Genomic DNA, 2,500 nt, shown 5'->3' with positions numbered 1-2,500 from the left:
CCCATGGTCCAGACTAGGTGGTCTGTCCTTAAACCTAAGTGATTTTACATTAATCAGATGGCTCCAAAACGTTGCTTTTCTACTCTAGTTAATATTAAGTTCAAGGAAGTGACGGTCGAGCTTGTTTTTAAAGGAGTCAATCGTGTTACACTGGACCACTGATGGTGGGAGCTTCTTCCATTCTCGCACTACAACGTTGGTGAAGAAAATTTTGGTGCAGTCTGAGTTTACTTGTCTACATTTGAGTTTTGTGCCATTGTTCCTCGTTCGCAAAGTGTCATCGATCATAAACAATTTTGTTCTGTCTGCATTCGTGAAACCATTAAGTATTTTAAAACATTCGATCAGTTTTCCTCGGAGGCGACGTTTCTCAAGAGAGAACATGTTAAGGGTGGAAAGCCTTTCTTCGTAGGATTTGTTGCACAAGGAAGGGATCATTTTTGTTGCTCGACGCTGAACACCTTCTGGTTTAGCAACGTCCTTTGCATGGTGGGGAGACCAAAACTGTACCGCATATTCCAAGTGGGGTCTGACTAAACTATTGTAGAGCGGAAGTATTACATCTTTATTCTTGAATAAAAAGTTTCTTTTAATGAAGCCCAACATTCTGTTCGCTTTATTTACTGCATCGATGCATTGATGTGAGAATTTGAGGTTTGACGCGATTTTAATCCCCAGGTCCTTAACGCATTGAACGCTTGTGAGTTTAACGCCGCGTATTTCATAATCGAACTTCTTATTTTTTGTTCCAACTTGAAGGACCTGGCACCTGTCTACGTTAAAGGGCATCTCCCATTTATCCGACCAAGCTGAAATTTTGTGCAAATCCTCTTGGAGGCTTTGCCTGTCTTCGTCAGTGAGAACCGAGTTACCAATCTTTGTGTCGTCTGCAAATTTACTAATGCGATTATTGAGTCCAACATCCACGTCGTTGATGTAAATAATGAAGAGCACTGGGCCAAGAACCGAGCCCTGAGGGACGCCACTAGTGACCGGCGCCCACTCTGAGTTAAATCCGTCAATCACAACTCTTTGTTGTCTGTTGCTCAACCAATTCGAGATCCATTGGTTTACTTGACCGTCAATGCCTATTTGCTTTAATTTATAAAGTAATTTATGATGTGGGACTTTATCAAACGCTTTCTGGAAATCAAGATAGACTACGTCCACTGATTTGGTTACGTCATAAATTGAGAAGAGATCGTTATAAAAGGTCAGTAGGTTTGACAGGCAGGATCTTTTGTTACGGAAGCCATGTTGTGAATCCCCAATTAATGAGAGAGAGAGAGAGAGAGAGAGAGAGAGAGAGAGAGAGAGAGAGAGAGAGAGAGGTGGAGTGGGTGATTCCTGGTGTGAGAATTAATTCCTATAAGTGTTTGAGTGTCAATGGAGGAAAGGATTCTCTTCAAATATCAAGTTGTTAAATATATATTGATATCGTGTTCCTTGATATCTCTGTGTGTATGTGTGTGTGTGTGTGTGTGTGTGTGTGTGTGTGTGTGTGTGTGTGTGTGTGTGTGTGTAATAATAATAATCGGTTTATTAAGAGATAGCAGCTGTTAAACTGAAAATATACACATTACAAATACAATATTGAAGTACAATGAAATGGGAAAAGTACAATATGAAGGAGGTATCGGGGGCTGTGGTTAACACTGGGAAAGTTGTGATGAAAATGTTTAGGGCGGGGGGTGAGGAGGTGCGGTGATGGAATGCAGTGCGTTTGTGCGGTAGTCTTCCGGGTGGCGGGTTAGGTGTTCAGCCCCAGGTCAACCCCCAGTCAGAAAGGGTCAGGTCGCGGCTGATGGGGGGTGGGGTGTAGGTAGAGGCGGTTTCGACCGTCACTCAGCTTATTGGCTTAGCGTTGATCTTCTAATCCGCATCCAGCCGGCGAGACAAGGAGGGAAGAGGATGACAAGCGAGAGAGTAGGTGTGGGAACGTCTGTCGTCATGCACCTGGTCTGCACTGCCTTTTAAGTTGAGGGGGGTGCTGATTGCCTCACCCATGCCTCCACCTGAGTGACGGGCCTCAACACTGCACTGCACCTGAACTGACTTAACCCAGCCGGATGATGGTCGGGCTGGTGTACCTGGGAGGACCGGGGGAGTCGGCCGGATTGTAAGGCCGCGGCGGCGTCACACTGGCCATTTCAACTCTTCACTGTCTTCACTGCACCACAAACGCACTGCACTCACTGTCTGTCACCACGATAAAGCTTGATGGCGCAAAAGTATCTTACGAAGTTGGGATTTTGATGAAATGGGAGAGGGGGAAGTAGGGGAAGGAGGAGGGGGGGCCAACCGGCTGGCCCCTGGCTGCTCCTTTCGGAACGCCGCGGCCCACGTCTAACCTCGGTCAGATGTGTGTGTGTGTGTGTGTGTGTGTGTGTGTGTGCGCCTGCCTGTCTTTCTGTCTGCTTGTCCATGTCTGAATCCTTTTTTCCTCATGCATACATTGTATATGATCTATCTATCTATCTATCTATCTATCTATCTATCT

The sequence above is a fragment of the Eriocheir sinensis genome, chromosome 36 (assembly GCF_024679095.1).
Source record: "Eriocheir sinensis breed Jianghai 21 chromosome 36, ASM2467909v1, whole genome shotgun sequence".
NCBI classification, from domain to species: Eukaryota; Metazoa; Arthropoda; class Malacostraca; order Decapoda; family Varunidae; genus Eriocheir; species Eriocheir sinensis.
Note: the sequence above shows the minus strand (reverse complement) of the source record.